The sequence below is a fragment of the Bos indicus genome, chromosome 14, assembly GCF_029378745.1.
Source record: "Bos indicus isolate NIAB-ARS_2022 breed Sahiwal x Tharparkar chromosome 14, NIAB-ARS_B.indTharparkar_mat_pri_1.0, whole genome shotgun sequence".
Classification (NCBI taxonomy): Eukaryota; Metazoa; Chordata; class Mammalia; order Artiodactyla; family Bovidae; genus Bos; species Bos indicus.
In genome coordinates, this window is record NC_091773.1 from 54,189,647 (window position 1) to 54,214,252 (window position 24,606).

General features: G+C 36.3%; 1 non-coding gene across 1 annotated transcript; it reads right to left on the reverse strand.

Moving 5' to 3' along the window:
- Positions 1 to 14,023: 14,023 nt before the first annotated feature.
- On the reverse strand, positions 14,024 to 14,140 carry LOC139187028 (U5 spliceosomal RNA). Its single transcript, XR_011570731.1, has one exon. It is a non-coding gene; the product is annotated as a U5 spliceosomal RNA (small nuclear RNA).
- Positions 14,141 to 24,606: the final 10,466 nt, after the last annotated feature.

Below are 24,606 nucleotides of genomic sequence, written 5' to 3' on the forward strand. Positions count from 1 at the left end.
CTTTAGGCATTTACATCTGTAAGTCAGAGGAGTGTCTAAATTGGTGGTAAGCATTTGTGTTTAAAGTCAAACTAACTTGTTTTTTGGAGATTAATTGTATGTTTTGATTTTTTTTTTTTTTAACCTGGAAATCATGTAGCCTATGATTGGCTCAAAATACACTCAAATGCATCAGATTGAAGTTGACTTCAGTGAATTGGAATTGTTATTTCTGACAAAAATCATCACTGTTTTTTTTTTTAAAGAAATATTGTTTACAACTAAAAAGTTAAAGTGATTAAATGAGTAATTTATTTTAAAAACTTAGGCTTCTTATCCTAATTATTTTGTATTATATATTAGAACTTTCTTTCCATTCAAAATGCTTTGTTTTTTAGTACTTTTTATGTAACTAGCAAGAATACTGGAGCGGGTATCCATTCCCTTCTCCAGGAGATCTTCCCAGCCCAGGGTTTGAACCCAGATCTCCCACATTGCAGGTGGATTCTTTACCATCTGAGCCACCAGGAAAGACCTCATGTATGACAACTACTCTCAAATTATACTAGGTGGTGGTTATAATCTTCTAAACTAGTATTTGGAACAAGACAATAACTAGAGGGCAGAAATGATTTATGTATTTTTCTCTCCTGTAGAAACTAACCCATGTACTTTTGCATTATAAAATACAAAAAAAATTGTTTGTATTGGTTTGGTGGTGTTTGTGTTGCAAGGAGCTTCATTATATATCACAGAAATTTAACCCTAAAAAACTATAAAGAAATAATATATTAACACTCATTTTACCGAGATTTTTAAAAAATACTCTGTTGTAAAACTCTTAATGATTTTTCTAATAATGTGGAATTTCATAGTTGAAAAGGAAAAATAAACTTTTGAACTTCTAATTGCATTCTCTTTCTATAAAGCCCATTAATTCATAATCTCTTTAAGGTACATATGTGCTTTTTTTAATGTAACTTGAAGAGTATGTAATTTTCTTTATGCTGCTGAGGAATCCACTTCCCACTTTAGCAGATGTTCAGAATTACAATGAATTTTCAAGAGAGCACCATGCCATACCCATTACTATCCCTGTGTGTGTGTGAGTCACTCAGTCATGTCCAGTGGTTTGCAACCCCATGGACTGTAACCCATGGCCCATCCATGGAATGCTCCAGGCAAGAATAGTGGAGTGGGTTGCCGATTTCTCCTTCAGGGATCTTCCTGACCCAGGGATAAAACCTGGGTATTCTGCATTGCAGACAGATTCTTTACCATCTGAGCCACCCCTGTGGGACTCCAAACAAGTAATATCTTTAAATGTAAATAATGTTGGGCAGATATTTATATGTACACTGGAGTTGTAAATGTTTTAAATAAAATATTTGCTTTATAGAACTTTAAAAGCTAAGGCAAAGACAGTCTTTGAGATTCTTTGATATGTTTTTGAAATATAACTGACATCAATATAACTATAAGTAACCATAAGGGAAAAAAAAGTTGATTTTGGAAACTGGGGAGACATGGTTATTAATTTATCAACCTATTTAAACATACACTTGAGCCCCTACAATGTGAAATGGGGACAAATTGGATAGTGGTTGTCCTTAAGGAATTTGGAGACAATAGGAAGAAGACAAATAAAAAGTAAATGTTCATGAACTCTGATAGATGCTATCAATATATAGGTGGTACTGGAATATGAAGAAGGAGCATATTTCTGGCATTATGTGTAGTAATGTCACAATGCTTGGTTGGGGGTGCCATTGTCATTTATGTGGCTGAGTCAAAAATGCTAAATCATCAGTAGTGTTCAAACAACTCTTGAACAGCACTGGGATTGTTCTTCTTATGTTCTAAATAGCACCCCTTTTTCGAAATATTAGCTAGAGTAATACTTCTGGTCCAAGTCCTTGGGAAGACCCAAGTCCTGTTTAGCAAATTTAGAAAAATGATTTGTTCAGTTTGGATATTGGGCTGACTATGGAGCACCTTGGATATAGAACACAATTATTCTTTTCTTCTTCTTATAGTGAGCCTTCAGATTGCAAAGGCCCATGGTATCCAGTCATACAATATACTGGGTGTATATCTAATATATCACCCTGTATATCTATTTCAGGGTGTGGTTTTGGCAAGCCAAAACTGCAGCATACCTGAATCCTACCATCATAATAAAACAAATATTTCAATCTTTACCTGCCTGATTCTACTACCTTTCCACTGGATGCAGTTGTGGGAAAGGGGATGATATTTATTAGATCTGAAATTGCTAAAAGGTAAATAAAAATTGTAGGTTTCAGTGAATCTTATGCAAAACTGAAATGCTTATGATTTAATACAAAAATTATGTAACTATATAATGCTTTCTTAAACATAAATCTTAAGCTATTATTAATTTACTTCTCAAAAAACTTTTCTGCCGGGAACATTAAAAAAAACAACAACAACTTCTTTAATCTTTTAATCTTTTCTAAAAAGGAGAATTACCAAATCACATTGAAATATTGCTGGACATAAAAATGGGCTTCCCAGATAGTGCTAGTGGAAATAAATCATTGTATATATTTTGTTAGAACCATCTAATTTAGGATCCTTCCTTACTTATTTATTCATTTTTTCTGAGCTGAATAAATTCTGAAGTTTCTCAAATGCCTATCAGCAGTTTATATCCATGTAATTTAAATTATTCATATGTCAAGATTGTAGGATTCTATTGGCACTTAAAGTCACTTTAAAATTTTACTCTTCTTTAGCCCTAAATTCTTTTGTGTATTCATCTCCCTACCTCCTTTGTATGTTTTTAATTTACTGGAATAGTCTCTAGTGACGGAGAGAAGTATAATCTGAGGGAATATTAATATATATGAAAGAGAAGAAAAGGAGAGCAGAATTGATTTCAGAAATGAGTGGAAATTATGTCTCCTTTGTCACGTGATATGCTCTCTAATAAAACTCCCTAAATTATTCTGTTTCTACACCTAGTTTTTCTATAGCCATTATGTACATGTAGAAGAAGTAATTTGTAAAAAGGTGCATTTTTTAATTTATAACATTCAAACTATATATGGGCCTGATTGGTTGAAAGTTGTTAAAAGGTAAACATCTACTTTTATAGAAGAAACTAGCATAATTTATTTTTTAAAGTTCTCTTCTTTTGGTATTATTTTCCCTTCAGCCTTAAGTTATTCTTTTCGATAAATGAAAACTTCAGTGCAACATTTCCTGGGTCACAGATTCTTTTATAGCTGGTGATTTTCTTCCGCTAAAAGCATGCAGTGGTCACTATCAGTTTAAGTAATTGAGCTAACGTGTCTATTGATCTTGTGGCCAGATAGTTCAGTCTCTGCCTGATATTATCTAGTTGGTGCAGAACTGAAAATTAGCACAGTCCATAGTTTTAGCACAGGTCAAAACTAGACTATAAATTTACCATAAATCCTTTATTCCTTCCAATCACAGAAGAGGAACTAAAATTAAATGTCCTCTATTACAGCTCTCATTTTATGTTTATCCTGAGCCGGGGGTGGGGCTGGGTGGGAACGTCTTAGCTGGTGGGCTCTTCTACAATGCTAGAAAAATAATAGGGAACATAATAACATTGCTACTTTCTGATTGTTTTATTTTAATTAACTCAGAAGATATTTGTTGAGCTTGAGAACATACAGGAAATGAGTGGATCCAGAGAAAAATAAAAATGTTTGTATCTTCTAGTATTTCCCTTCTAATGGGGTAGATGCACAGACAGACAGATACTGTCGATTCTCACCTATATATCCTTGGACCTGACCACTTCAGAGAGGTTCAGGTTTTGAAACTTTTTGCCTTAGGTCTTTCTCTGGTCACTGATAAATTATCAGTTTACCTAAAACTTCAGATATTAAGTCATGGAGATGACTGGAGTTGATGTAAAAAGCCCCCACTCTCTTTTCTTTAGTTACTCTGGTCACCATGTGGGATTGAGCTTCATCCAGTGATGATTTGTTTGATAACACACATTTAATTGGTACTTTCTTTCGTCTCTCTTTCCTATTTTCCAAAGTGTGTTTCCTGCTATCAATACCCAAATAAACTATGCACTGAAACTTCTCTCAGGCTCTGCTTCTAAAAGAAGCTGCACTAAAATAATTGTCTAAGTATTATGGAACTATTATGTTTTAAGTAACCATAGACAGTTTGATGTTTCATGGAGTTATGAGATACAAAGATTGAAAGATTGGCATGGGCTGGATTGTGATGGAGAAAATGATTTATAGTATTATGGGATGTTGTTGAAGATTAAATCAAGAAAACGTTTGTTTATCTATTTATTGGCCACACAGTGTGGCATGTGGGATCTTAGTTCCTCCACCAGGGATTGAACCCATTCCCCCTGTAGTTAAAGTGATAGTCTTAACCACTGGACCAGCAGGGAAGTCCCTCACAGAAACTATTTTGATGCACAACTTATAAAATAAACCTTATTCAGAAGAGAGGTTAGGTACATGCAGGCACACAAACGCATACAAATAAGAGATGTGTCAACCTATATGACAAAAAGATAGTGGTTTTCCCAGCTAGATCAAAGTTATTTGGAAATAACAAAGGACTTGCAGTTAGTGACATGTAATCTATGCAAACCATAGGCGAATCCAGAGAACAAAGGAGAGGAGCGTTCCTTTACAATGGAAAGGAAGAAGGGCCATTGAATAAGATCTCCCTGGAGAAGAGGCAAAGAGCATGAAATTGTGACAGCTTCTCATTGGCTGTGTTTCCTTCTTCAAAAGAATTGTAATTGCTTTCCTAGCACAATATTTACTGTCTTCATCCTTTAAATAAGAACCATGAAAGCTCATTATTAGGGAAGTTTCCTAGAAATCATCTCCAGAGATCAAAAGATAATTTGTCAGAATCAAACATTCATAAAGAGTAACATCTTCAGGATTTGATTTGATGTATTTAGTAAGGCGTTTAAAGGCCTGGTGATGAGAGAAAAGTTGGAATCCAGTTTCAACAATATCCAGCCAACCCAAGAAAACCTTATGGTTGGTACTTGGTCTTGGGTTTGGGGAAGTTTGTGATACCATGAAGCCTATCTGAATCTTGATGCAGCCCTTATTCTGAGATCATGTGTCCTAAATAACAAACTTAGGTTTAGCAAAGCTGAAGTTTTTTCCTTAAAAATTTATGTCCCTTTGAGGCCAAAATCTTTAAAAGGTGGATGCTATCTTCCCATTGGAGACCTAGAAGACGGTAGCAGAGAAGCAAGTCATCTATATTATAATTTCAATCAGTTAGAGCTTCCAGGAAATTTTATGTCATCTAAATCAACTTTTAAGTTTTGTGAAAAACTAGGAAAGACTTCTGGTAAAACGCTGGGGCATTACTGTCTAGGTGTTTCATTGTCCTTCTCAAATAAAGACAAAAATGTTGACTAGTTTTATTCATAGAAACATTAAAGAAGGCACTACATACATCAGTCACAGTTAATTATTTGCATTCAGTAAGGATGGAGGCTAATAAAGTCTGGGGATCGGGAACAACAAGGTGATGAGGGATAATAATACAGAGGTCTTGGACAAGTCTCCATCATCAGCCACAGTGTTTCTTTACAGATAAATAGGGGTGTAGCAGGGACTATAATGAGGGCCTGGGTCTTATAGTTTTCTATTATCAACTGAATACCCCGGAGGGTCTTTTCATTTGCAGAATATTGATTTGTTCTGGGGACAGGCTTTGAGCGATCTATTTGAAGCTTAATAGGAGGTACACTGTTTATTCTGCCAGTATCAGTTGAGGATTCTATACAAAAGTAGGGACACAGGAAGTATGCTCTTGCTGTTTAGTCTCTGTGTCCAACTCTTTGGCAACCGCATGGACTGTAGCCCTCCAAGCTCCTCTGTTTCCCTGGCAAGAATACTGGAATAGGTTGTCATTTCCTTCTCCAGGGAATCTTCCCAAAACAGGGATTGAACCCATGTCGTTTTCATCTCCTACCTTAACAGGCAGATTCTTTACCACTGAGCCACCAGGCTTGATGTTAAAACAGAAAAATAGCAATCATTTACCCCTGTTGGATCAGCTACCACCCTCCTTATGGGCAAAATCCTCAACTGATATTAGCGGAATCAACAGTGTACCTCCTATTAAGATCCCTCGAAACCTGTATCTTCTTTTCATAAGAAAATATATTATGTATTTCAGTAACAATTTATTACTGTTATCAATGTTATTATAAATGTATATACGAATAAACTCTGTTTAGTGACATCAAGTGAGAGGCATCATTGTTAAAAAAAGGTCTCTCTCACTCTAGAAGCTGCGTGTAGTTTAAAATGGATAATCCAAAGTTTACTGAGCAACTTCTAGGTGTGAGGCTCTAAACTTAGTGCTAGGAATTCAAACAAGGATGCAGTATAATTTTCATGGCTGCTTCTCTTGAGGACTTTGTAGGCTAGGCCGTGTTACATAATGATTAAGTTTACAATGTCAAGGATCAGCCTGCAAAATGAGAATGTCACAATTACTTAATCCCTCAAAGATCCATCACCTATAAAATCAGGATAACAACAGTTCTAACACAAACGACTATTTTGAATGTTCAGTGAGAAAGAATTAACTAGGCAATGGAAGGTGAAGGGAAAAAGGAAGACACTCCAAGTAGTCTTTGAATTGTACAAACAGGCTTGAATTGTAGTATATAAATCTGTAGAAAACAAAAATTTGCCCTCTGTGGCTTGAGGGGCAGGGTGTGTGCTATTTTTTTTGTTTGTTTGTTTGTTTTTGGCATAGAGAGATTGGAGTAGGAAGAGTTGAGGAAGACTTTGTGTTTTTAAACTTGCGTACTTAGTCGCTCAGTCCTATCTGGCTCTTTACTACCCCATGGACTGTAGCCCGGTAGGCTCCTATGTCCATAGCATTCTCCAGGCAAGAATACTAGAGTGAGTAGCCATTCCCTTCTCCAGGGGATATTTCTGACCCAGGGATATTGCTGATAGGAGGGGCTACTCCTGCTGCTGCTAAGTTGCTTCAGTCGTGTCTGACTCTGTGCGACCCCATAGATGGCAGCCCACCAGGCTCCCACGTCCCTGGGATTCTCCAGGCAAGAACACTGGAGTGGGTTGCCATTTCCTTCTCCAATGTATGAAAGTGAAAAGTGAAAGTGAAGTCACTCAGTTGTGTCTGACTCTTAGCAACGCCATGGACTGCAGCCTACCAGGCTCCTCTGTCCATGGGATTTTCCAGGCAAGAGTACTGGAGTGGGGTGCCATTGCCTTCTCTGGATAGGAGAGGCAGGAGATAATATAAAAGAAGCTATTTTAGATGAAAAATAATTAATATTATCTTAAGTATTTCAAATTTGGTGCCTAAAGAATTTGCATATATATCCTATATTTAGTGGTTGGTTGAAAATAGATGTGTGTGCTCAATATTTAAAGGAACAGAGAAAGATAATCTATATTAAAAGGGTTCTGAGAGCCATGAGGGAGAGAAGCCAATGGAGTGGAGAGTTTGAAGAGAAAGTAGTCAATAATCACAAACAGCACAAAAGTCATCATGTAAGATGAACATTAAAAAAAATATATTGAATTATTTCTACATTTAGGAGCCAAACACATCCTAATTAAGGAGGATAAATAATATTTATGACATTTTTCATCTTAATGTAATAGCAGTCACCAGAGTTCATAATTTATGAACAGTACCCCTTATCTCATCCTTATATACTGGTTTCCAAATGAAAATAACTCTGTCTTAAAGGTGAAAATATGAATAAATATACAAGTATTTTGATGCTCAAAGCAGGGCTGTGTTCTGGAATTATATAAAATATTTCTGAATTTTAGTTAAAAGAAATTACAACTGTTAACACACAAAGTACAATTCGAAATTAGTTAATGATACTTATAAAGCCTAACAGATACAATGCATCTAAATGCTTTAGTACTTTGTTGACCCATGTATGGAAAAAACACTAGATTTGAAACATTTGTTCAAAATTGCTTCTGTGATTAAAGAAAATAAGCTAGCAAAAGTCTCCCATATTTCACCTTTGATTTCTAAATATTAGCTAATAAAGTTGAAGGGGAGAAAGGAAATATTGTGTTTGTTTGTGTGTATGTATACATACATACACACATATTTGTAGAGAAATAAAACTGAAAACCGTAAGTCATCCGTACAAGGCAAAATGAAATCTGGTTAAACCATTAACACCTGTGTGAGTGGGCCCCATCAATCTCCCCAGCCCTATGCAAATTATGTTGTGCTGAACAAAGGGCAAGTTATATATGAAGTATCCAGCCCTGCCTGTCTGTCCTTCAGTCTCCTCTTTCCCCCTCAGTTTGACTGGCTACTTAAAATGAGTCTGTTTAGCAATATTCAGAAATCCTGCCTACTATCTCCTGTCATATGTATAAATACAAACACCCCTTTAAACGTCTTCTTTCTATCTCCCCATTTTCCCACCCCCTCCCTTTCTCCCAATACCTCTTCCTCCTTCTCTCCCAACCTGTGCCATTCGTCTCTCCATCAGGACATCAGAGAGTCCAGGAATCTACATGACCTGGTGGGGCCCCTCATCCAGGAACCTTCTTGCCTTGCTTATGCCTGAGTGAGTAACACACTTTTTAAATTACTTGTGATCACTGGTTTCCATGTGATGTGTCTAGAGTCATTAAAGGGAAGTGAGAGGCAGATGAATACTGGTCTGATCAAAGAGAAACAAAGTTGATGGAGTGGTTACAAAAAACACAGTACATATGTTTTAAACAATTCTACAGTTGCTTGTTTTTATTTAGACTATAACTGTTCTGAAGCACTATTTGAGGGGAACTTAGTAATTATAATATCTTTTTCATTTTTTCTTATCATGGGGCTGTTTCAAATGCAAAGGGATGACTGGATGAATGTTCAAGGTTTACATTTCATTTAGTGTTTCAGGAAAAGCAATCAATAAAGTCACAAGCCACAATATGTTGCTAATTTTTTAATAGATTTGGGATTAATTTCATATTAAAATTTTTCAGCTAATATGCATGGATCCAAATGTATAGGTAGAGGAATCATCCGACACCTTTACATTTTCAAGTTTATGTTATTTCAACAGTTAGACTTGTTTATATTAAGAACTTTCTATAACATACAACTTGAAAGTCAAGGTGGAACTGAGAGATAAACAAATTACCATATATTTTCCAGAAATTGAATCTGAGCAATCCGTATTCCAGGGGCAGGATTAAGAGAAAAGTTTCGGATGATTTGAAAGTTATCATCTCGCTTAGGAAAGCAATAAAAATGACAGTTGCTAAAACTGTATGTTCATCATACTTTATAGACTGTTGCTTCTGCCTGAATAATCAGTCATATATATGTTTTCCGAGAAATAACTCTTATAGACCCTTGGAAGATAAGAAACTGAAGAACAAGAAAAGAAAATTCCGTGACTTCACATAACGTTTAAATAAAGACATTGGAAAATCCTAAAGTAAAATAATGAGTTCAGCACTAAAAATCCAAAATTATATAAATGAATATAAGTTCACTTATCAATATAATTTGTATTTATTATGTCAGCATATACCAAGCAAAATATTAGGTGGGGATTTGAATAACATGAATCTGTTTCTCCAGTGGTCTGTACAAAGAAAATCAACATGTTGAATCACTGGGAAAATTATGATACATTTCAAAAAGACAAATTGTAGAGATCTTTTTCCTAAAAGTAAATAATTTTTCTATGACTTCGGAAAACTGAAGTCCTAAAAAAGTAAGAAATCAAGAACTCATATAGTCTCACTGTTCACTTTCCATGCTGTTATTTATTTCCATTTGTGTACTTTGAATTTTAAAGTTTTAAGAAAGTAATACATTCTTTTGGCTCAGATGTATGTATATGTAGAGATCCAGAAATTATCATGGGTGTATATGTGGCAGATAGGCATACATATTTTCACAAAAAGACATTTACTGGAATGGTTGTAACAGCATTATGAATTTTTTTTAGCACTAGAGTTTTTATTTTCAATAACCTCAAACTGGAAGCCATCAAGATATTCCCATCAAACTTATCCAGGTGTTTATCAAATTATAACAGATAAATATGTTCATTCAAGGGAATTAATAAACATCCAAAGGAATGATCAGCTACAACAAAAGACAACATTTGTAGAAGATTCTCACAAACATAACGTTGGGTCAAAGGACCCAAGTACAAACATTACACACTGTGAGGCTATCATTTATAAATCTTTTTAAAATAGGGAAAACTAAAATATATGATCAGAAATCAAATTAGTAGTAGAAGTTCAGGTGAGGCTTTGAACTGCAGGGGACACAGGAGCGTTTCAGGGTCACTGGTAATTTTACGTGTGTTCATCTCTACATTGATAGGTTGGTATGTTAATTTTTGAAAAAATCATACAATTTATCCTATGTTATTTTTTGGCATGAATATCATGTACATTTTACACTAAAAGGATAGACGTTATTGTCCAATTCCTTTTCCTCCACACTTTGCTTTCTGACCAACCCCTGAATAATGTCACTCTGACCAAAGTCTCTTTTATATCTTTCCAGATCTTTTTAAAATAGTTTGTTTTCTATCTTCAGTTAGTTTTTTTTTTTTTACAATAAGTAACCCTGTATGTCATTTTACATGTGTGCAGTCCATCAATAGGATAATTTCTAGAAGTAGAATTGTAGCATTTCTTGGGAAAAGCCATTGTGTGTAAATATACTACATTCATTGGGGATTAACAATATGTACTGCCACAAATTCAGATGAAAATGCCACTTTCCATGCAGCTTTGGCAATAAAGTGTGTGATCAAAATTTTTTATTTTCATCATATTATAGGTGAGAATTATTGCCCAAAGCATTAATACCAATATTATAATTGGAAAGATTGGTTATCTTTTCATATGTTTAAGTCATTTGTATTAAATATTTTTTCTCTGAATTATCTCTCATGTCATTTGCCTGCTTTTCTATAGATTTATTGGTATTTTACATATTTATTTATGGATCTCTTTATACTTCAGGATATTAGTTTTTAACCTATGATATTGGCTATAAATAAGTTTTCACATTTGACTTCGTCATATTTTTCTTAGATATTCATATTTAATGTTCTCTGTAGTAAAATTTGTCAAATTTGCCATGGCTTCTGTATTCTTAAACACGGTTGGAAAGACATTCTTCTTCTCAGATTATAAAGGGTTTCTGTATTAGTTCATTATTGCTTTATTTTTTAAAAAGCAAATCTCTGATCCACATGAAGCTAATTTCTTGATTCTGTTTTTTGATCAGGATGTTGATTAAGCAGATATATTCACAATCATAAAATTGTTCCAAATGTATGATTTCTGAAAATTTGTATACCTTTCTCTAAGTATACCTTATACATCATATTTCATTAAAATTTTACTTTAAAAATTAACACATGCTATTGGAGAAGGAAATGGCAACCCACTCCAGTGTTCTTGCCTGGAGAATCCCATGGATGGAGAAGCCTGGTAGGCTGCAGTCCATGGGGTCGCACAGAGTCGGACATGACTGAAGCGACGCAGCAACAGCAGCAAGGGGGGTGAGAAAAAGTATATCTGGATATGCTAAGCTCTCTGTGACCACTTGACAGAATTGTGAACCCCACACATGATGTGCAAACATGATACATTTTCCCCAGCTTTAATTTCTAATATACATAGAAAGCTAGGTCAGGAAGATCCCCTGGAGGAGGGCATGGCAACCCTCTCCAGTATTCTTGCCTGGAGAATCCCCATGGACAGAGGAGCCTGACGGGCTACAGTCCATAGGGTTACCAAGAGTTGGACACAACCGAAGTGACTTAGCATGCACGCATGCATACAAAGAAACACACAACACATATTTTCAAACAAACCAATCAGAAAAGAAACAAACAACACAGAGAATCAATTGAGATGATGTCTTAATTTATTATTATTATATAACAATGTATATTATTAATACATAATAAAATATATTATTCTAAGTGGACTAGAAAAAAAATGAATACCAAGAAAATAGAAACTAATTACAAAATAAATAGTACAAGGAAACGGAACTTAAATTAGTATTTAGCCCTGTCATCCTTGTCTCCTTTCACGCTTTTTCTTGCCCATTCTGCTCCATTCTTATTGAATTTATCTCTGCTTATTCAGCCTCTAGTCTTTTTTTCTTAACCACTAATTACGTTTGGACGTCTGTTACCTCTGCCTAGTGTCCTTGTATCATCTGTCATGGTTAATTTCCATTCATCCTTCAGATCTCAGATGTTACTCTTTTAAGAAGACCTTCATGGCATTACTGTTTCTTTTTTGTATGTTAATTTTGCTTTAAAGCATTGGTCAGAGTTTTAAGTATAATAAACAAGAAGGAGGAACACTCTTGCAATTGTGTAGCTTTTTATAATCACCCCTCTGGAAGGTGTTGAATTTGAATAGCTTACTTCCATGTAACTCATATATAGCTACCGGTTTAAGGTTGATTATAGCCTATGTGTGTCTCTCCTTTGGACCTAGAAAATCTTGGAGGCAGATAAAGGTGGCTGGCTCTGCTTTAAACCTAAGGGGGATGAAAAAAGAGAGAACATAAGTGGCAGAGTGCAGCAGTATTCGAGATCTTGAGAAGTTTTCCTCTTGGGCTAACTTAAGGAACATTTGAATATCAAAAAAATTTTCCTATGGGCTATAAGGAGACTGAAAGATTGTAGTAAAAGAAGCTAGTAGAGAATACAGTGCCATCTGTAGAGTCCCAGAGTGAATCTGTAAAGGGCAATCCAACAAATGGAGGATATTATGAGGCTCATCAAGATTCATTAGTCCAATCAGAATGGTTTCTCAGGCTATGTGGTGTGAATAAAGTAGAAAAACATATGAAAAATCACTTATCCCATACACCTAAATGGTGTTGAACAGACAGTCAAGAAATTTTCATCATATCAAGTGATAAGATGATGAAAAAGAGAGGGACAGTATAATGTGTGACAGAAAAATATAATCTAAACTAGGCTGGAAGACATTTTCTAATACTGAGGTGCAGGAAAGCCATTCCGGTTTACGTGATCTGGCCTGAACTTTATGTGCATTACAATAGCCTGTCTTATGCCCTGTCAAGCTTACATTGTATGCCTGCTTTAACCATTAAAGAGAATAGCGCATTATTCAGATTGTTTAGAATGTCCACCTGAAGATAGGGATAAATGCCTCCTTTCCTGTAACAGCAGTGCTAACATTCCTTCAAAAGTAAGTTTCCCTTCCCAGACACCAAGGTCTTGCTGACTGTACATGCTGAAGTGAAAGTGAAAGTGAAGTCGCTCAGTCAGGTCCAACTCTTTGCGACCCCACGGACTGTAGCCTACCAGGCTCCTCTGTCCATGGGATTTTCCAGGCAAGAGTACTGGAGTGGATTGCCATTTCCTTTTCCAACCTCTGTTAAAACCTTGAAGGAATAAACCTCTGTTGTGTTTGGTGTATGTTCTTTGTTCTGACAAAGTATAAAACTGGACTGAAAATCATGCTTCTCCTGAGCAGTTTCTCAGAGCTACTGAGAGACAGTCTCCTGGGCTATAACCCTCTGTAAAACCCTGAATAAACTAAACTTACAACTATCAGTTTTCCTTTCAGTCAAAAATTATCAGGGTCCTCTGGTAGCTGTAGCCCAATAGTTTGGTAGTTTCAGAGCAAAATGGAGATGGGGAGAAAACAACAAGGAGATGAATTTATTTTTAAGGAGATGAATTTATTTTTAATCCCGAGAGAGTCAAATTGCCATGAGTTTGAGCAAGCTCCGGGAGATGGTAAAGGACGGGGAAGCCTGGTGTGCTGCAGTCCATGGGGTTGCAAAGAATCGGATGCGATTGAACAAAAATGAGAAGTTGCCATATCTAATGCGCGTGGCAAGTTGCTCAGTCGTGTCCGACTCTTTGTGAACCCATAGACAGTAGCCCAGAAGCCACCTCTGTCCGTGAGATTCTTTTTTTTTTTTTAATTAAATTAAATTTTATTTTATTTTTTAACTTTACAATATTGTATTGATTTTGCCATATATCAAAATGAATTCGCCACAGGTATACAAAAAACTCAGAATTGTTCCTCTCCACGGAAATCTTTAGTAAAAGGCGAAAGATTTATAACAATCTGAAAAGAAACCAGAGTATGTCCATGAGATTCTCCAGGCAAGAATACTGGAGTGGGTTGCCATGCCCTTCTCCATTCATATCTAATAGATAATACATAATGCTATAAAGCTGAAACTCCAGTACTTTGGCCACCTCATGCGAAGAGTTGACTCATTGGAAAAGACTCTGATGCTGGGAGGGATTGGGGGCAGGAGGAGAAGGGGACGACAGAGGATGAGATGGCTGGATGGCATCACTGACTCAATGGACATGAGTCTCAGTGAACTCTGGGAGTTGGTGATGGACAGGGAGGCCTGGCGTGTTGCGATTCATGGGGTTGCAAAGAGTCGGACATGACTGAGCGACTGATCTGATCTGATCTGATCTGATCCCACAGAGAAGGCAATGGCACCCCACTCCAGTACTCTTGCCTGGAAAATCCCATGGACGGAGGAGCCTGGTAGGCTGCAGACCATGGGGTCGCTAGAGTCGGACACAACTGAGAGACTTCACTTTCACTTTTCACTGTCCTGCATTGGAGAAGAAAATGGCAACCCACTCCAGTGTTCTTGCCTGGAGAATCCCAGGTATGGCGGAGCCTGGTGGGCTGCCGTCTATGGGGTCGCACAGAGTCAGACACTACTGAAGCGACTTAGCAGCAGCAGCAGCAGCAATGCAATCCCAAAGTCAAAGTAAAGTTGCTCAGTCGTGTCTGACTCTTTGTGACCCATGGACTGTAGCCTGGCAGGCTTCTCTGTCCATGGGATTTCCCAGGCAAGAATACTGGAATGGGTTGCCATTTCCTTCTCCAGCAGATCTTCCCAACCCAGGGATTGAACCTGGTTCTCCCACATTGTACACAGACACTTTACTGTCTGAGCTACCAGGGAAGTCCCACCCAAAGTCAAAAAAGATATATAAATGTAGCCAATATTTGAAAATGTGCAAAACTGGAGTGCTTTATATGAAAAGAGCTAGAATTGTGTTGTGTGGCCCAAAATGAAGATAAGAGACCCTACATTCCCCAAGTGAAAGTGAAAGTTGCCCAGTCATGTCCAACTCTTTGTGATCCCCTGGAGGAGGGCATAGCTACCCACTCCAGTATTCTTGCCTGGAGAATCCCATGGATAGAGGAGCCTGGTGGGCTGTATTCCATAGGGTCGCAAAGAGTAGGACATGACTGAAGTGACTTAGCACAGCACAGCACAAATTTATTGGCTTATAGCAGATAAGTACATTGTCATTTTATAAATGTTCAACAGAAGGTTTAGAGATGTACCTCCAGACCTCCAAAATTACAAGCAAAACAACCAAAACCAAAGAAAAAAAAAAAAAAAAACCCTAACTAAAATAAACAATGCTTTTCAACACATCTACCATCTCCCTGCCTTCTGATAAATTGGTAAAAACTATTTAAGTCTCCAAGTCACTGAGTATTTGTATGTCTGTGGAAATATAACACCTTCTGCTCTAGGAATCTTTTCTCAATTATGCCAAGAATCTTTAAGGTTTAGATTCTTCCTTTTTTTCATGATTCACAGCAACTCACTATCGGGAAACCATTTTTCATGGATCTTTCATTTTTCTACATGTCTTTCAAGTGAGGAACTAACGATCCTTTGTTCTGGATGCTTTTCAAGTATTCATATACTGGACAGTCAAAAGACAGATAAAATCACCTTCTGCGGCAATAGATGGGCATACTTAGAGCCCATTATAAAATACAGAGTCCCTAAGCTCAGGGTCCCTCTCTTATAATGTTACTATGTGTGTCATTTGGTCTTTTTATATCACCTTATAGACATTAGAGCTTAGGGAATCAGCTCAAAAATACTGATACTGTCTTCTGCTTTCCTGGGAGTAATAAATGGCGCTTTCTCTCTGGCCTCATGTTTTTAAGCAGCATCCTAGGAAATGGGTCACTCTAAATTTTGTACTTGTAAATGAGGTAATATCTCAAAAGACTTAAAGTTCTCAACACTTATTCCTGTGGGAGTAGCTAGAATTGAAATTATCCTTAAATATTAAATAAAAATGTATCATCTTTCCTGCTCAAATGCCACATTTCTTTTGAGAGACAATTCTCTATAGATCTCCGGTGTTTGTGCATCTCTTACCAGCAAAGGCACTGACAACTTTTGTTCTGGACTATCTTTTCAAAGTTGCTTATATAGTGGGACATTTTAGAAGGTAAAGATAGTGTTCATGCAAATCAGAAGACAGGTTTGTAAATTAAAATAATGTAAAATGTAAAATAAAATAAAAATAATGCCACCCTCTGAGGCATTTGCTCACGCCCATTATTAGGAATTGGGGATCCTTATCTGTGACACATTCCCACTGTATGTACATCTAATGAGTCACTCCACATCACCCCCAGGGACTTCGAGGATAAGAGAAAACATCGTGAAAATGAAGTTCATGATGATTGTATCAAGTGAGCAATAAGGTCTTTTGTCTCTAACCTACAATCCCCTTGCCTTCTACCAACATGCATGAATCTTTGGCAAGATCCATTAATTATTAGCTTACATGCAAGGCAAAGCCTTAGACCCGTGCCGATTTGTGAAAGTTCTGTGATATAGTCTCATAGTTCTTGAAAGTTCTGTGTTTGCATTCAGAATCAAGTCCTCAACTGAATAACTTTCTTACTAAATTAGAATACTAATTGAAAGAAAGTCATTCATTTCTAAGATAACACAAATAGCTCATAATTAGCATCTTATTCTCTAATGAATTAAAGTTCAAGGTGTAAAATCTAAATTACTTCAAAAGGAAGAAAAATTATTTTTTAAAAATGCAGTTAAGTATCTCAAAGGTTAAGGATTAGCTTATCTTATTTGCCTTGCCTGATGAACTGACATAATTTCTAGCAAAATGAGCTCCTTACATACAGGGATGTAGGATATTCAATTTCAGTTACCACACTCTATTTCTCATATTTCTTTTTGCTTGAGGAGCAATTACTTAATTATCCCTTCAGTTGCTGAAGAGTTTTTTTTGGTGAAACTAGCTGTGGTGGAGCAATTTCTCAGCTCAATTTCCCCCAAACACAGTGCCAAACCACTTCAAAATAAGATAATTTTTGAGGAATTTAAAGTCATATGTATTAATTTACATGGGAGAAATTGTTGGTAGCATGGCTTTTTCAGCAAGTGTTTCATAACCAATTTTAATATCTTTATTCTCATATTTCTCTCTGTGTGTATGAGTGTTGGTGGTGGTAGAGGAGAAAATGAAATGTCACAAAAGGGAAAATTATGCCCTAGGCACTATGTGTACAGTTGAAAACTTTTATTTCATAGGTGTAGGGGATACGTTGCACTGCGGCAGCCTAGTAGCCTTGTATGTGTTCACATAGGTCATGCAGACAGCGTGGTTTGAACGCCAGCTTTCCTGAGCCCTGGTGGAGCAACACCTTGTCATCCATCCCCTGGAACACAGGAGAATGGAAAGCTTAGGAGAAGCTGCTCTGAGGACAGTTTCTATTCACCTCGTTATATTCCATAGACAGGTGTAATCCCTCAGTTTTTCATTATCTCCCAGGTTCTAATGAGGTATGAGGCATTCTGCCCTGTGCGCTTTGGGTTATAACAGCAGTCTGTAAATGCCTTCCAGGATTGGCTTCTCAGAAGCAGGGTGTCCAGAACTTGCATTGCATTGTCATCTAGTTCCTTTTATTTCAGTTTCACCCTTTTTGATGTGTGGGACAAAGCTTGATGAATTGTCTGCTTTAGCTACTTTTTCTTTTGTTGGCTATGTAAATAATAAAGTGTCTGAATCTAAAAATGGCTTCCTGTATTTTACTGGCTAAATCTGTATGTCAGGAAGCCTGTCAGGAGTTGGCCTGACTTGCTGCTGTGCACTTGATGGGGCTGTATTTAGAAATATGGCTGCAGCCACTGTGGCTTACCTCCTGTTACTTTTGCTTATTTTTTTTTTTCCCCTCCATCACAAAAACCTGAAAGCCCCAGGTAGTGTTTCTCCCTGAGAACATTAGAGAGCTCACTATATTGAACTTCCAAGAAAGTAATTGGGTTGGTTTCCAGAACCCTGCATCTTGATGGGGATGAATCCCACAGGGTAAATTTGAAACCACGTGAGCAACACTCTCCTACCCAGCTCTTCAAAAAGATTCTTCCCCATCAACTATGAATCAATATCATAATAAGAAACTTAAACCTCAGTGTTACCCTTCTATATATTGTGTGATCTCTGTACTCTTCCCAGCAGCAGGGAGAAATCTTTCTTTTCTTTTGTGTAAAAGCAGTCATCTCAGGCTCTGAAACTGCCAAGTTGTTAGCTATGAAAACTTAGTTACCATTCTCCAAGTCTTTGGGTATAAACAGCCTAGTTTGAAATCTAAAAGCCCCTAAGGTATGGACACCAGATCATTCCCCACTCTGCCTCTCACTGAGACTGTAACACCTAGCCTCTGTCAATTGTAGGCTGATAAACAGACTCCTTTTATTTTCCAAGCATTTTGAGATCAGGTATTAGCATTAAAAAATTGCAATTTCAACAAAAGATACTGATGAGAATAAATATATTTCCATGAAATGCTGTTGATTTAGACAGTCCTCATGGAATTTGTTCCTTGATTTTTAATTTCAAAATCAAAATCAAGGATGTATATACTCTTAGTAACTCTTTAAGAACACATCCATTATCTAAAAATAATTTATTTTCCTTTGTTTTGAGCTTTAATTATCTTTTATATTCAAAAATGCTCAGTTTTATAATGTGCTTGACCAAAGCTGGAATATATTGAGAATGTTTTATTGAAAAATTCCAAATTTATTTCTGTCTGATATGAAGTTCTTAATATTCTACCTTACTGCATCTAGTGTATAGATTTTTTAAAATCTAGACTTTTCACTGTATTAAAAAATATTTAACAGAACACTAGTGTTTTTTACTAATATAAAAATGGAGTAACAAATTGACTCATCTCTCAGATTATTTTCAAGAATAAAATGTGTACTTTCTAAGAATCATGAAGAATATAATGTTTCTTGCTTTATTATATTTAATATATTTATGCCTAAAGATAACAAGCTGGTGTATTAAAATATTTTAAATGACAAATTAAGATATGATTAACCAGAGTGGGAAGAAAAATATAGTTGGATATTCAGATACAGAAATTGTCTTCAAATCTGTCGGTTTTGTTTTTTGTTTCAGAGAAATCAGTGATTTTTGACAGGTGTGAATTGCAGCAATGATACAGTTTACCCCAGAACATTCAAATTGATTTTTAAACACAAGTGATTCATCTTTATTTTTAAACTAATGCATTTTCGTATTCTAGGATAGTACTGAGATTTTCATGCAGGAAAATGACTTTGTGAAAAGAAAATGTATCATTTGGGAACTTAAATGCATAGTCAAATGCTAATGCATAAATGTAATACTGTACACATAAAGTTTTGTTTTTTTTTTCCAAGAATAGTGAGCCTGTATTCATTACATTTGAAATATCTAGGCACTTCTAAATGGTTTTATGACTGTAGATAAATTTTAATCATAAAAGGAGTTATGAACCCTTCTAAATATAACATTGAACAATTTTATAAGTATTTACATGTATGCTTTTATTATTTTAAGAATATCTTCTTCCTTTTATATTCCCACTTTATACGCCAGATTCTGTCTTTAACATTTATTCTAAAGAAATATGAAAGGGTTCAGATTCCTAATTGCCTATTGAATTGTTCTAAGGCTAATTAGGGAATTTCCCTGTAGCTCAGAGGGTAAAGAATCTGCTTGCAATGCAGGAGACCCTGGTTTGATCCCTGGATCAGGAAGATCCCCTGGAGAAAGAAATGGTCAACCCACTCCAGTATTCTTGCCTGGAGAGTTTCAAGGATGGAGGAGCCTGGAAGACTCTAGTCCATGGGGTTCAAAGAGTCGGACACTACTGAAGCAACTTAGCACACAAGGCTAATTCAGTTCAGTTCAGTTCAGTTGCTCAGTCGTGTCCAACTCTTTGCGACCCCATGAATCGCAGCATGCCAGGCCTCCCTGTGCATCACCAACTCCGGGAGTTCACCCAGACTCACGTCCATCAAGTCAATGATGCCATCCAGCCATCTCATCCTCTTTCGTCCCCTTCTCCTCCTGCCCCCAATCCCTAGGACCCTAAAAATTATAGAAGAAAAATAAAAAGCCTGCAGTTTGAATGTTTTTGTGAGTCATGTTTATTCTTTATTTTGTACATTGTTAAAATGACTCAGCAAAAACTTAGGATGTAAAGTGATTGTTGCTGTCACTTCATCTTTTATGTCTATATGTGGTTACTGCAGTAATGTAATTATATGGTATTGTTTTTTTGACACTTGCTGTATCTAAAATCTAGTGTTTATCACTACTGCCATCAAACTATGAATATTTTTCTTGGGAAATATTCTCTCTGCTTCCATAAGAAATAAATATTATTTATTTATGGTACAGATTAGACGAAAAAAATATGCTCAAGACTTAGAAATTGAGAATATCTTTCCAAGCCTTACAAATATGGCATGACAAAGGATCCTGCGAGTGATTTTGCAAGTCAGATATCCTCAACTCCTCTTTCAGGAATAAAGGAATGCCTTCATAACTAAGTTATATAACTTCTTGTCATAATTCTCAGAGGTTAACAGAGAAAAATCAAAACTGGGAAAGATGTATAATTCAGATCTAGAAAGAATCTTTGCTATTAATCTAGGATATCTACCAAGAGTTAGGAAGAGACTGCTCTTCTATCAGAGCTAAAAAAAGTACACATGATAAAAATAAACTCATTGTGTCTCAAACTGATCACTACATAGACCTGGGACATTGTATTTTACACTACAACTTTCCAAATAATTATGTTTATTTAACACATTAGGAATTTCAGAAAATGAGGTAGAGTAAGGCAGAATAAGATTAGGAATTAAAGACCTCTCATTTTCATTTGGCTAATGCTCAGTTCATAGGTCAATAGAACTGAAGCTGGCCCTCCTCTCAGCATCAAGACTCAAATCAGGTCTTATATTTTATTTTGTTGTTGTTGTTTAGACTCTAAGTCATGCCTGATTCTTTTGTGACTCCAGGGACTGTAACCCACCAGGCTCCTCTATCCATGGGATTCTCCAGGCAAGAATACTGGAGTGGGTTGCCATGCCCTCCTCCAAGGGATCTTCCCATCCCAGGGATCTAACTCAGTTCTCTTGCATTTGCAGGCGGATTCTTTACCATCTGAGTCACCAGTGAAGCCTGCTGAACCAACAGAAAAGCCTTTTATTCTGTGGTTCAGACAACAAAGAATCTACCTGCAATGTGAGAGACCTGGGTTCGATTCCTGGGTCTGGAAGATCCCCTAGAGAAGGGAATGGCTACCCACTCCAGAATTCTTGCCTGGAGAACCCCATGAACAGAGGAGCTGGCAGGCTACAGTCCATGGGATTGCAAAGAGTAGGACATGACTGAGAGACTAACGCTTTCACTTCTTTTATTCTGTTAGTTGTGTTTAAAGTTTCCACTTCAGTTCCAAGTCAGAAAATGGGTGGAATCCTTTATCACAGCAATCCCCAACCTTCTTGGCACCAGGGACCAATTTCGAGGAAGACAGTTTTTCCATTGACCAGGGTCAGGTGATGGGGGTGATTTCAGGATGATATAAGCACATTATCGTGCACTTTGTTTTTATTTTGTGGCAGTCTCAGAATTTTTTATTGAATTTAAGATTAGGGTTCACACTCCTTTGAGAGGCTAATGCTGCCACTGATCTGACAAGAAGTAGAGCTCAGGCAGTAATGCAAGCCTTAGAGAGTGGTTGTAAATACAGATGAAGCTTGGTCACTTGCCCACTGCTCACCTCTGGCTGTGTGGCCTGGTTCCCAACAGTAAGGTTCATAGTGCAGGAGTTGGGGACCCCTGCTATATCACATTTTGCAGCTATCATAACCTAGAGAAATATTGAACCCCCACAAAGACCTTTTAAAAATTAATGTAAAATCAAGTGAAAATGAATACTTATAAATGAAAAAAAATTTTCTGAAGTTATGTAAAAAACGGATTGGCTATTTAGAGAAACAATGAATGGAAACTCAGAAATATCTATACATTAAAATATATAGAAGCATGGACTAATTAAATATTTCCACATGAAGAATGAAGTTCTGAACAGACAACAGACATAATAGACTATTTATAACTCTTTTGGAAGAGAAAGACTTTTCTATTCTTAGGATGCAAGGAAAGAAATGATAATAGTTAACAAGTAAATATTACTTTCTATGAAGTAGGAGCTACATCCTTTGTATAATATATTAATGCATTTTATCCCCATACAAACCCTACAAAGCAGGTATTACTATCATCTTCACCTTATAGATGAAGAGATTAATGTGTATAAAGATTAAATAAATTACTAAAGTGACACAGTTAATGGCAGAGCCCCCTTCATCTCAGGAAGTCTACATCACAATACATGTAAGGGGAAGAATTGGCCACATTAAATCAGTATTGTTTGCACACACACAAATAGAAAATGATTGTGAAAATGTAAAAGAATATTATAAACATTTTTAATATATAGAAGTTCAGGCACTCCATTACCAACAGAATATGGACATACCTTGTTTTATTGTGCTTTGTTGTACAGAACTTTGCAGATATTGCTGTATTTTTCCCCCCACAAATTGAAGGACTGTGGCAAATTTGCATCAAGCAAATCTATCTTCCCCATTTTCTCTAACAATATTTGCTCACTTCATATTTCTGTATCACATTTTGGTAATTTTCACAATATCTCAAAATTTTTCCTTATTATCTTTGTTATGGTGATATGTGATCGGTGATTTTTAATGTTACTTTTACAAAAAGATTACAACTCGCTGAAGTTTCAGATGATTATTGGCATTTTTTAGCTCTATACAGTCAGCAAAAACAAGACCTAGAGCTAACTAGGTCTAGACTGACTTCCTTTAGGACTGACTGGTTTGATCTCCTTGCAGTCCAAGGGACTCTCAAGAGTCTTTTTCAACACTACAGTTCAAAAGCATAAATTCTTCGGCACTCAGCTTTCTTTACAGTCCAACTCTCACATCCATATATGACTACTGGAAGAACTGTAGCTTTGACTAGATGGACATTTGTCAGCAAAGTAATGTCTCTCCTTTTTAATATGCTCTCTATGTTTGTCAAAGCTTTTCTTCCAATGAGCAAGTGTCTTTTAATTGCATAACTTTTAAAAAATACCTGCAATGGACATACCTGAGGTGAAGAACTGACTCATTCTCAACAGACCCTGATGGTGGGAAAGATTGAAGTCAGGAGGAGAAGGGGACAACAGAGGATGAGATGGTTGAATGGCATCACTGACTCGATGGACATGAGTTTGAGTAGGCTCTGGGAGTTGGTGATGGACAGGGAAGCCTGGCGTGCTGCAGTCCATGGGATAACAGAGTCAGACACAACTGAGTGACTGAACTGAGCTGAATGACCAACTGGAATTTGAAATTAAAAATAATACATGCATAATATGTCACATTATCTGAAATACATGTAAATAAAATGTGCCAATTTAATATAGGAAAAAATCTAAAGCTGAAAGGTCAAAAGAACTTAATAAATTAAGAGATATTACATGCATTAATCAGAAGACAATGTCGTTAACATGTTGATTCTTCCCGTCAATCTCAATACAATGCAAATCCCAACAAGCTATTTTATAAGTTATCAGTAAATTGGTTTTAAAGTTTATATGGAAAAACAAAATAGCCAGCACGTTTATAAAAGGAACAAAGTTGAACTTCAAGACATCTGAAACTATGGTAATTAAGACGATACAGATTGATGAAAGAACAAGCACATAAATCAGTGCAGCAGAGTAGAAAGCTGAGAAATAGACACACAGATATAATCAACTGATCTTTGAAAAAGGAGCAAAGAGAAGAAATGACAGTCTTTTAACAAATGGTCCTGGAAAATTGGATATCCATATGGAGACAAATGAATCTAGACATAGAATCTTTGATCTCCCTCACAATAACTCGTAACCCTAGCTGTAGCATAAGGAAAATATGCCAATCAAAGGACATTCTACAGAATACCTGACTAGTACCCTTAAAAACTTTCAAGGTTATTTGAAACAAGGAAAATGCCAGAACTGCCACAGAGAAAGGAACATAAGAGACCTGACAACTAAACATAATATGTTATCCTACATAGGATCCTGGAACTGTAAAGGACAGCAAGTACAAATTAACGAACTCTAAAGAAACCATTAGTTCATAATAATGTGCTAATCTTGCTCATGAGTTTTCACAAAGATTTCTTACAAATGTAAAATGTTAATAACAGGGAAAACTGGGTTCTGGATATATGAGACCTGTGTACTCACAATTCTTCTACAATTCAAAAAAGTCCTATGAGGTACAGTTTAATTGAAAAGAATGAAAGCAAGGGTAATAATGTCACTGTGAGGATTGGATGAGATCATGTAGTAAAAAAGAGCTTGAACTAATATTATAAAG